Source organism: Maniola hyperantus, chromosome 18 (genome assembly GCF_902806685.2).
Source record: "Maniola hyperantus chromosome 18, iAphHyp1.2, whole genome shotgun sequence".
In the NCBI taxonomy this organism is placed as follows: domain Eukaryota; kingdom Metazoa; phylum Arthropoda; class Insecta; order Lepidoptera; family Nymphalidae; genus Maniola; species Maniola hyperantus.
This window is the reverse complement of record NC_048553.1, coordinates 13,617,082-13,628,935: the sequence shown is the minus strand read 5'-3', so window position 1 is coordinate 13,628,935 and position 11,854 is coordinate 13,617,082. Positions and strand designations below refer to the sequence as shown.

The window sequence follows — 11,854 nt, the reverse complement described above, 5'->3', positions numbered from 1 at the left end:
ATCTCCGTACGTTCACATAGCCCAGTTCGCGGACGACACCGCACTATACTGCTCCCACTTAAATTACAACATAGTAATATCTCGACTCCAAAAGGCGGTCAATGAACTGGGTCACTGGTTCCGTCGATGGAGAATCGAGGTAAACCCGGACAAGAGCGCAGCAGTGCTCTTTAATAAGTCTAAAACTAGACTTTACTCACTTCGTCAAAAAGAAATCTCACTCTACGACCGTCCAATTCCCTGGCATTCGAAAGCCAAATACTTGGGTGTAACATTCGATAGTAAGATGACTTTTGCAGCACACATCCGTAGAGTCCGAAATAGTGCAACGATTGTGCTCAATCGCCTCTACCCTATGATTTGTGCCAAAAGTAAAATGTCTATTCGACATAAAGTCACGCTATATAAGACGTGCATCCGGCCAATAATGTCTTATGCTTGTATCGCATTTGCTCACCGGCCGCCCTCCTTTCTCAAACCCCTCCAAATCCTACAAAACAAGTTCATGCGTATGGCCACGGGCTCTCCGTGGTTTGTGCGCAATGTGGATCTCCACAGAGACCTCCAACTCCCGACCATAGCGTACTACTTCAAACAGCTCTCAAAAAATTATTTTGAGAAAGCTATTAGGCACCCCAACCCATTAGTAGTCGGGGCCGCGACGTACACACCCGACAGAAATGATCCTCCCGATAAAAGACGCCCTAAGCATGTCCTTAACGATCCCGACGACCAGATAATGACCGACAATGCCCCCTTTTTCGAAGGGTTACACAAAACAAAGTTACAGCGTCTTCGCCGGCGAAGACGAGGTCCCCGATTCCTGACGTCACCCGGTCGTGGCCATGTGTCACGCCCCCGGGGACCCACTGACCAAAACATCAGATTAACAGCTCCTCCCATCCCAACGTTACCCTAAGCCGTGGTCCGAGCCTCGCAGGAGGCGCCCTTAGGATGGCGTTGCCCCCCGATCACTCTGAATTGTTCTTCGAGCTCTAGGGCTCACCCCCAGGCGGAGCTTCGCGCTCGCCAACCCCCCCGGTGACGCTGTAGCGGCCAGTAGGGCCTACGCAGCATAGTCAATCCGAAACAAACAACAACAACAATAAAATACCTAAGCACATAAATAAAAATCAAGCAATATACTATTTTATGACTAATCAAAATTATTCAAAAGTTTCCAGCAATAGGTACCTACCTAATGGCTACAAATATATATGGGCGTTTTTCAAAAAAGTTGTCCCATTATAAAAGTCGTTGTCCGGCCACTTTGATGGTAATTTGATCAAACTTTATGAAAAAAACAAGCTATTGTCTATGCTTACCAATATTGTTTAATATTTAATCTTTTATAATTTAATATGTTACTTCATGTTTAAGAGTTTTAAAAACATAAAATACCAAAAAATAAAAGAGAGGAAGTACCTTCTGACATATGTCCCACTAACACCTTGTCAAGTTTAGAGTCAAAAATTATACCGTCCAAAAATATTTCATGAATATTTGAACACTGAGGTAGTTAAGTATGATACTAATTTCAAATTAAAGCCCTTAAATAAAGACATTACGATAGAATTTTATTTAAAAAATACAATTTATTTGCTGTCCCGTGAATTTGGTGTTAGTGGAATTTCCGCTTACGCTACCGGCCTTTCGAGGTCTTCGAATGAAAATTGCACCATTTGCAAAATATTTTCAGAATACTGGCAACATTATTAGTCTATGGTAATCGCCGTGTTGTATTTTACAAAAGCAGTCGCCAGAAAAACGCAACAGAAGTGGTTGCTTCGACTTGGTTCAAAAAATTTGTTCCACCAACGATACTGATTTTAATAGGTAAGGTTTGATTGCGCATTTGTGTTTGTATGTTATTAAAGAGATTTGTTATTCTTTATTTGGAAAGTAAAATTAAATCAGTCTACCTTTGATTATTAATATGTAATATTGATTTTGAATTTTTAAGGGGTGGTATACGTCACCGCCATTACGCTACCGTGAACCACAGTCGCGTGAATGGAATTGAAAAGTAACGTAATGGAACAATAAAGGTGTTTTCATAGGAAGTTGGATTGTCATCATCATCATCATTTAAACCAACATAAAAAAGATAGAGGTATGTTTTTAACCTATGATGTATTCTGGTGTGTTAGGCTATATAAACCGCTGTAAAAATATTGCGGATGTTAATTATTTCAAAAATAACGGATGGTCTCCTAAAAACGTTTTCTCATAGCTACAGCGGTTCCAGGACCTCCCCTTACTGACCCACTCAAATGAACCAGCCAGTATATTATATTCTTTAAATTTTATAATTTAAAAACTTTATAGAATATATGTTATAATAATTATTTAATTTACGTCTTAGATAGCCAGCCCACACTATTTCACTTGCAAAGATTTCTATCCTGCGGGATATTCGGGATCAAGAGATGTCAATCGGTTCAGCAGTTTTTGCTGCAGGTTGTAACAAACGAAACTTCTCGTTTTATAATATTACTGTGATGATTAGCTACATAATAATATTTGATTTGTAATGCTATTTTTTTGTCTTTTTTGACCAATTATGCACGATGCCTTATGTTTCCTAAACGCGATTTTGTATTCCACTATACGTCACTGTCCCATTTTTGATAAAGGTTTATTTTTAGAGAAATGGCTATAAAGTCAGAGATATATAAATATTTTTATGTTTAGAAATGTTATTAAATAATTAGTTATTTGTCACAATTTAATATTAAAAGATTTATAAGAAAATAGTCAGTGTTTTAACAAAATTCTTTAGTACAAAACATCCAAAAGTAGCGTTAAAGAACATTTTTGTTAAAAACTTCAGTTCAATTTGATGTTATATGTTTAGTTTTAATTATTTTTAGAAGGCTGATTTGGTTAATTTTTCGACATTAAAGATAATTAATGTATAACTTGTTTTATTTCCCTGGAAATCCAATAAAAAATCAGTGACGTAATGGAACTTCAATTGGGTGGTATCAAGTTAAAAATGAAAATATTCCCAATTATTACATTTATTTTTAATAAAATTTACTATTTTTATATAGTTTATACTATATATTTACAATATAATTACATTTTAAGGCAAAACTAAATTTTTATTTATGTGGAATTCCTATTACGCTACCGACAACTTTTTTGAAAAATGCCCATATATTACCGAGAAGCCGTGTTGTCAAAAACCAGTCAACACGTGTTTTCCTTAGGCTTCCATTTCCACACCCAAAATACCAGTGAATAATGCGTCCATAGCTACCTACACAATATTTGGTATCAAGTCGCATTAATATGTAGAAATGCCACTTCAGTATAAAAAGGTAATAAAAAAGAAATCCGCACATTTTAATTAGCGGAATGTAAACATGTACACGGAACTACGATTACATTGCAATGATCACATCATTCTCATTGGCTGTAATTGGATGTATTGGTTTTCAATATATAAAAGGAAAAGGTGACTGACTGACTGCTGACTGGCTGGCTGACTGACTGACTGAACTGATCTATCAACGCAAAGTTCAAACTACTGGACGGATCGGGCTGAAATTTGGCATGCAGATAGCTATTATGGCGTAGGAATCAGCTAAGAAAGGATTTTTGAAAATTCATGTCCTAAGGGGGTGAAACAGGGGTTTGAATGTTGTATAGTCCAAGCGGACGAAGTCGCGAGCATAAGTTAGTCTATGAACGCGTAAGCGACATGCTTTGACACACAATAATATACACATACATGCTATCTTTGTCATATGTCTATTGTTTTGGTTTTGGTGTACAATAAAGCATAATATTTTACTTTACTTTACTTTACATACAGAACTTGCTATCAGTAAAAAAAAAATTTTTTTTTAATTTTTTATTTACACCTTATTGCACACAACACAAATTAAACATTGAAAAAACACAATACAGGATCTCAATCTAATAGCTGTAGCATGCAAAGGCGGCCTTATCGCTAAAGCGATCTCTTCCAGGCAACCTTTGACGAAAGGAATCACGAAAGCACGGGCTGGTGCGGCAGCCCAAAATGGCCCTAGCTATATTAATTATTATAAATTAGACTACATAGTACATACACAGTACATTCTAATAATACACAAATATATATAAATATATTATATACCTATATACATATCACTATAATTATCTAGAGCTTCCAAAGATAATAAGATAAATATAAGTGTTTCACTTTTCATCCACGGTGTCATGTAGTACCGCAAGTGGTAGAAATTATATTGTACATCAACCTTTGGAATGAGATGGCGGTTTCGGAGAGCATTGTCTCTGTCGTTGAGACCGACAAACAATATGTGACGTTTTGCTATAAATCGTACAAGAGGAAAAACCTGGTAAATTTCGCGGGACCCGTAAATTGATGAATTTATAGATGTACTAGCTTATGCTCGCGACTTTGTCCGCGCGGACTAAACAAATTTCAACCCTGTATTTCCCCCCTTAGGGGTTGAATTTTCAAAAATCCTTTTTTACCGATTGCCTACGTCATATTAGCTATCTGCCGACATACCAAAGAGCCCAATCCATCCAACAGTTTGAGCTGTGCGTTGATAGATCAGTCAGTCAGTCACCTTTTCCTTTTGTATATTTAGTGTCTAGGAAGTAGAATGATACTATGCATTCGTGTCATTCTCTCAAAGTCTAGTTTTCTGAAGGTTTCACTTCCACCACATGTGAATTGCACACATGTTTTCACTTATCAGTACCTCCTTTACACGCTGTATGACTCGGCCACGGATAAATAGATCACGCTTGACGCCAATCGCCCATGTCATGCGTGATATACCTAGCTTGTCGATCGTAATTACATTACACCCAATGTAGGGTTGCCAGGTCTCCAAACTGACTAGTCAGTTTAGCCGGACATTTGGGTAAAAAGGCCGGACAACCTAATTTTTTTTGTCTTAGTAGGTATAACACGACAAAGGCTTTTTATCATTTACCTGAAATTCTAACGAAACAACAACAAAATTAAATGAATCAGTCTTTTTCAATAATCATTCATTCTATTGCAATTTGCAATGGAAAACAAAATTAAACGAAGCTCTAATGAATGAACCAGTCCTATTTTAATGAACATCATCTTTTACTTTATTTATCTACTATTATTGCAAAATGTAAAAATGGTCAAATTTAAAAAGCCTAACAAAAGCCGGACAGGCTGGACATCGTCTAATTTGGCTGCACATGCCACCAAAAAGCCTGACAGTGTCCGGCCTCACCCGGACGCCTGGCGAGTGGCGACGCTACATGTAGGTACTGCCTACGTGCCTACATCGCCACATATGGAAAGCTAATGTAACTGTTTATGACATATACATTATTAATTGGTATATTATTATCGAGTGCGCAGTCATATCGTGCAAATTACAGTAATGGCTGGTGATTACGCATTTACAATAATTACCAACCTTTATTGACTATGTACGTACTTTTAGGGTTCGTTTTTTTTGTACCCAATGGGTAAAACGGAACCCTATTACTGAGACACCGCTGTCCGTCCGTCACCAAGCTATGAACCGTGATAATTAGTTGAAATGTTCACAGAAGCAGCAGACACACACTTGTCGATGGGGCCCTGCACACGGGCCCCGTTTGCCCCTATGGTAAATACGGTACCGGTATCCTCACGAGTAGGTCTAGCAGTAAACATAAATATACAAAAGAAACATGTAACATTTGAATTAGGCATTGTATACGGTATATAGGTATCCGTATAAAGATCTCAGCACACATATGGGATCGGAATTCGGAAAGGGATCGTCACCGTATCGCCTCGAGCCGTTCAGAATGATTTGTATTAAACTCCCTACTGGAACGCACACTAATCGGAATCATAACGTAATCGCCTCGCCTCGGAACAGGCTCCGAACTTGCAATTCCCGCGCTTACGTCTCTCCGTACCCGAGCTCACATCTCTTCGTCCACCCTTGCCCCTGTCCTCTTCATCTCCTCCTCTGTGTTTCCTCTTCATCAAGTGCTATGGCTATGATAGCCAACTCACGTATTGTAAACCAAGACATAACCGTGCGCTACACTTAACGTCAGCCAGCGGGCGGCGGTGTCGCCTAGCCGTAGCCGAGTTGACGTAGGGCGCTGCTGATACGCTTTCGTTACGTGCATACGGTAGGTTGACGCCTGGTTGACAGCGAGGCGAAAGGCGTTACGGTTACGATCCCTTTCCGATCCCATATGTGTGCTGACTGCTGACACCTTATGCCAGCGAAGGCCTGTCGCTAATCTTGTTAACGTTCATAATCCTTCAAGTGACACTTAGGTTATAACGAGGTTAACTTGAATAATGTAAGTCCATGTACTAAGCCTGTCTAGTGTCTAGTGTGTAGCTTACCAGATCAACTTATGTAACTACTAATTAAAGGAATACCTACTTAGGTAACTATATTTAACCGATTTCAAAAAAGTAAGTTATCTATTTGATCCGTAAGTATATCTAGACACAACAGGCCGAGATGGCGAGCGCGGGTGACATGCGGGTGTGCGGGGCGTCCTCCCGCCTCATACCCCGATTGCCATCTCGACCTGTCGCATACTATAGCTAGTAGGTCTGTCTTACACCGATACGACGCGTCTCTCGGTTCTCCAACGAATTACATAAACATTACTTAGCTGTAGTCCGCGACAGGTGGAGATGGCAATCGAGGTATACTATGAGGTGTCGCCACAGACCTCTAACTTAGTGGTTTGTGGGTATCAGATCTTGCAGCAGATCCAGCTTTGGGAGACCCCCCACTAGGTGGGCGGACAACATCAGACGAGTCGCAGGGAAACTCTGGATGGCGGCGGCGCAAAACCGTGGCGTGTGGAAGTTGCTACAAGAGACCTATGTCCAGCTGTGGACTTCTATCGGTTGAATCTTCTCTTACTTGGGAAGATACGTGTCATGTACATGCGAGTCGATTTCACTTGTATAGTACCGACCTCCTCCGTTAAAACATCTAAAGAAAAGAAAATGATCAGAATAAAAGAAAGGTATTATCCTTCAAGCGACCTCCCTGGCGTATAATGGTAAGCTCTGCGGTCATATTAGTGGGATTTCCCGGGTTCGATTCCTAGCAGGGATTTGGAATTTTATACTTTCTAAATTTCTGGTCTGGTCTGGTAGGCGGCTTCGTCCGTGGCTAGTTACCACCCAAGCGCAAAGCCGTGCCGCCAAGCGATTTAGCGTTCCGGTACGATGCCGTGTAGAAACCAAAGGGGCAAGGGTTTATTAAAAACTGGTATACCCCATCCAAGTTACACGGCTTCCGTCTTAAACTGCATCATCACTAACCATTAGGTGAGATTGCAGTCAAACTGAATCTACTTGTATCTGAATTTTAAAAAAAGTGCGTAATGAAGGCTATTTGTCACGAAACAAACAGGTTGTCGTTCAATACGCGGAAGCGAGATAGCAATCATTCTTCACCACAATAACATTTAAACGAATCCATAACACGCTCAATTTCCCCGCAAACGGCACACAACACCTTATTTCCCCAATTAAAGCTGATCACACATTACACCGAGAGCCGCACGCAACGAACGCATATACCTATATATAAAAGGAAAAGGTGACTGACTGACTGACTGACTGATCTATCAACGCACAGCTCAAACTACTGGATGGATCGGGCTGAAATTTGGCATGCAGATAGCTATTGTGACGTAGACATCCGCTAAGAAAGGATTTTTGAAAATTCAACCCCTAAAGGGGTGAAATAGGGGTTTGAAATTTGTGTAGTTCACGCGGACGAAGTCGCGAGCATTAACTAGTATAGATATAAGCATAAATTAGGGAGTGATAGATAATGATGATGGCGAGAGGTTTGATAGTGAAATGGCAAGGGGAAAACTAGGTCACACACTCTCCTAAAATATTGTAATATCCTGTAAGTAACTGTGTAACGGAATTTAAAAAAAAAGGATGTAGTGTGCGATCAACTTTATGTTCGAAGAACGTGATTGGCCGGACCACGTTTCATTTTTAATGATTTCTCGGACACCAAATGATCAACAGACTGACAGCCGTATCTACTGACCTGTTACAGCTGAGGTTTTAATGTCAATCAACACTATTAAAATTCGCAATAAAAACTTCTGATTAATCAAAGCAAAAAACATAAGTACCTACCTAATGATCACACGTATCATTATCGATCAGCTATAAAATATTTCTGCATAACTTTCCACATAATTACACAAACCCGTTGCCTCCAGGCGGTAAATATAAAGATAATTTTTTTACAAAAAAAATAAAAACCGACTTCGATACACAAACACTAAAAATTGAAAAATAATTTAATTTATTACCGAATATATTATGTATACAAGATTTAATATAGTTCCATAATAATACTTTTTGGTGCCGGTGCCAATTAGCTTTAGCTGCGCGAATCGTCTAGACTTCATATTTTTATGAGACTCCACAATGGCACCTCATTGGCACCGACCCCAAAAAATATTATTATGGAACTATATTAACTCTTGTATACATAATATATTCGGTAATAAATTAAATTATTTTTCAATTTTTAGTGTTTGTGTATCGAAGTCGGTTTTTATTCTTTTTGTAAAAAATTTTTATTTCACAATTTTTAGTGGCCCCATGGAATTATGCTATGACTGGTTAAAAATCTACTGTTTACTAAGCTATTACACTGATCGCGAGCAATTTACTCTTATCCGTTGAGGAGTTCCAGTATCTATCTTCGAAGATGTTCATCAGATCTTTACCAAATTGAAATGGGACCAACTTTGAACTATACCCTTTCAAACAAAAAAAGAATTTTCAAAATCGGTCCAGGCGTCTTTGAGTAATCGTGGAACATACATAAAAAAAAAATAAAAAAAATAAAAAAAAAAAAAGATTCCGACGAATTGAGAACCTCCTCCTTTTCTTGAAGTCGGTTAAAAAAAGACAATTTCATAAGTACAAAAAAACAAAAATTTAATACATTGAGAATACATTTGGATCTAAGAAAAACGATGTCCTATAGGCCTATGAGAAGTGTATAAATAGCAATCGCCGATGATACATCCATATTGATTCAAGTGACATTTTTATGGTTCCGTACCTCAAAAGGAAAAGGAACCCTTATAGGATCACTTTGTTGTCTGTCTGTCTGTCTGTCAAGAAACCTATAGGGTACTTCCTGTTGACCAAGACTCAGGCAGGAAGGTTGGTCTTATAGCAGACATGAGGGGAAAATCTGAAAATCGTGAATTTGTGGTTACATCACAAGAAAAAAATTAAAATGTGTTCATGAACAAATATTGCTATTTTCAACCTTCAAAGTAAGATTAATATACCAAGTGGGGTATCATATGAAAGGGCTTTACTTGTACATTCTAAAACAAATTTTTATTTATTTTTAGGCATAATAGTTTTTGGTTTATCATGCAAAATGTCGAAAAAATACGACTGCAGTACGGAACTCTCAGTGCGCTTGGCCGATTTTTATAAAATAACGAAGGTCTGGCACGCCTTGGCATATCTACTCGTGTGCCTTGATGCTTGGCTCTCTCTTTCTATCACCTATGCTTTGTAGATAGTTCCGCATGTTTGTCAATGTGATGTTAGATTAGATGGAGCACATGTGACTAGCTGCTTATCAATCAGTGACAGTAGACAGTAGGTGCGGGACCCGCAGTACACATCGCGCTAAGTGCTCGTGATAACACATCAATCAGGAGCGATGCTGATAAGTGATAACCATGCTGCCTCTCACAACTCTTCCGTTGTTATCATCTCATCTGTCTGGAGAACACTGTCGCCTATAACACTGCCCACGACTTCGTCCGGAAGGACCACAACTTCAAACCTCTATTTTACCCCCAGGGGTTGAATTTTCAAAAAAAAAATCTTACCGGATGTCTACGTCACATTAGCTATCCGCATGTCAAACAACCGGGTCCGTCACGTAGTTTGAGCTGTGCGTTGATAGTTCAGTTCAGTCAGTCGCCTTTTCCTTTTACATTCAAATAAACTAAGTATTAAGTACAAAGTGCTGATCTTTTAAAATACTTCACAACTGGTTCGGAATGTTTTTTTTCTGAAAACCAGCAAAAAGCTCGGTAGCTAGCTCGTCAAACATGTAAGTATTTGCGTGGGGCTCCAGTTTTCCAGTGCCTAGGTAGGTGGCTAGGTGTTAATCTACAAACATAGATAACTTAACTGACTATGGATACTAAAGCTACATAATATGTGAATAACAATTCAGAGTTATCGAGCAAGTTTAATTTTTGCAAAAGGACTGCGTCTAAAGCGAATTACGGATGCGGAGTGCGGAGTGCGGAGTGCGGAGTGCGGAGTGCGGAGTGCGGAGACCGATGTTCGTTGGAGATGTTGTTAGGTAGTTGTTGCTATGAAGCGCTGCGTCTATGGAGCATATTGTGTGTCACCGGTTGGGTACAATGTCTGTTACGCTGTACGCAGGCATGTCATTGACATTGCAAATGAGGCTGGCTCACAAAAACGACGTGCAACAAAAAGAGTTCATGTAAATGTTGCTAATGAGCTAATGAGCTGATCAAGCTGATGAGCTGATGAGCTGATGAGCTGATGAGGCAGGCACTCAGGCAGCCTCGCACATGACTATAGGTAGGTATTTCTTTGAATAATAATTTAATCAAAACTTGGTAGGTGTATATCATTAAAACGGAAAGTATCACCACAAAGTAGGTACATATTGTTACGAAGTAATTAAATATACTTTCATATTTTTATTTATAAATTATTATACTTAGACTATAGACTTGGTCCGCATGGATTTAGGTTTTTAAAAATCCTGTGGGTACTCTTCAATTTTCCGGGATAAAAAGTCTATGTCCTTCCCCGGGATACAAGCTATCGCTGTGCTAAATTTCGTCAAAATCAGTTGAACGGTTGAGCCGTGAAAAGCTAGCAGACAGACAGACAGACACACTTTCACATTTATAATATTAGTATGGACTATGTATTTTCAGTTCTTACCTCACCACTAGGTACTTAAATGGAAAAATTTATAGTTATAGGTTATCTTAGTTAAGGACTTACTTTAAAAATAATGAAACCTTTAACTTCCAGGTACATTTACTGACTTAGCTAAGTACCTATATGCTTAACCCATCTTTCCTGTTTATGATATTACTTACCTATTGCAACTATTTATACCTACCTAATACCTATATGTTACTAGTACATAATGCACTTATCTCGGCAGTGTTGAGGCGTGACGTGTGTGGTGCTCGACACAATGATATCACTTCCCAATGACGACGGGACAGCCGCAAGCCATATGCTTCTCCTCTTGTGTGGCTGACGAACCGACAAACAAGCTATTATTTAATAGCGTTCGAGATAAGTTTACAACTATACCGAAATTTTCCTATGTTGGTTTAGTAACAAATAATAATATTGTGCTTATTACGTACTTCCGATACGAGTCCGTGAAAATACGTCCCGAAGTTGTCATTAAACTATGGTTGGTATGTATGGTGGTATGGTAGCTTAAAGCATACTAGCTTATGCTCGCGACTTCGTCCGCGTGGACTACAAAAATTTCAAACCCCTACTTCACCACCTTAGGGGTTGAATTTTCAAAAATCCTTTCTTAACGGATGCCTACGTCATAATAGCTCTCTGCATGCCAAATTTCAGCCCGATCCATCCAGTAGTTTGAGCAGTGTGTTGATAGATCAGTCAGTCAGTCAGTTAGTCACCTTTTCCTTTTATGTATTTAGAGATAATATAATGTAGTACGCGACAAGTCAAGATGGCAAGATGGGATGGCTAACCCGGTGCGGGCGAGCGCGGGTGACGTGCGGGTGTGCGGGGCGTCCCCCCGCCTCATAC

At 39.2% G+C, this 11,854-nt stretch overlaps 1 long non-coding RNA gene across 1 annotated transcript; it reads left to right on the top strand.

Moving 5' to 3' along the window:
• The first annotated feature begins 1,714 nt into the window (after nt 1-1,714).
• Nucleotides 1,715-3,158, top strand: LOC138403555 (uncharacterized). Its single transcript, XR_011237800.1, has 3 exons — nt 1,715-1,836; nt 1,964-2,113; nt 2,366-3,158. It is a non-coding gene; the product is annotated as an uncharacterized lncRNA (long non-coding RNA).
• The last annotated feature ends 8,696 nt before the right edge of the window (nt 3,159-11,854 follow it).